We start from the raw sequence: 392 nt of genomic DNA, 5'->3' as shown, positions 1-392 counted from the left end.
CAGATTAGAAGTGGTGGATTTGGATTTACTAAAACCATGTTGACAAGGGATTCATTTTGAATTAAAATTATAAGAAACATGGTATGTACAATAATTTCAAATATTTTGGAAACATTATTAATTATGGTAGTAGGTCTATAGTTTATAACAGAAACAGTTTTGTCTTCTTTTTTTAAAAATGGAACAATAGCTGCTTGTTTCCACAAAGTGGGAAATTGTTGCTGAGAGAAGCTAAAATTGAAAATAAATTTAATAATAGTAGCAAGGATTTCAGAACCCTTAATAATAACTTGGTATACCATCTAGTGCAACGCTTTATAGCATTACGAATATGTCTGCGTTTGCGGGTAATATTTTCTTTGCGATATGGGAATGAAATAAAAGTAACGAAA

This window comes from Zootermopsis nevadensis, unplaced genomic scaffold (assembly GCF_977971745.1).
Source record: "Zootermopsis nevadensis isolate Lab colony 2312 unplaced genomic scaffold, Znev_1.0 Znev_ptg000046l, whole genome shotgun sequence".
NCBI classification, from domain to species: domain Eukaryota; kingdom Metazoa; phylum Arthropoda; class Insecta; order Blattodea; family Termopsidae; genus Zootermopsis; species Zootermopsis nevadensis.
This window is presented reverse-complemented; position numbering follows the sequence as displayed.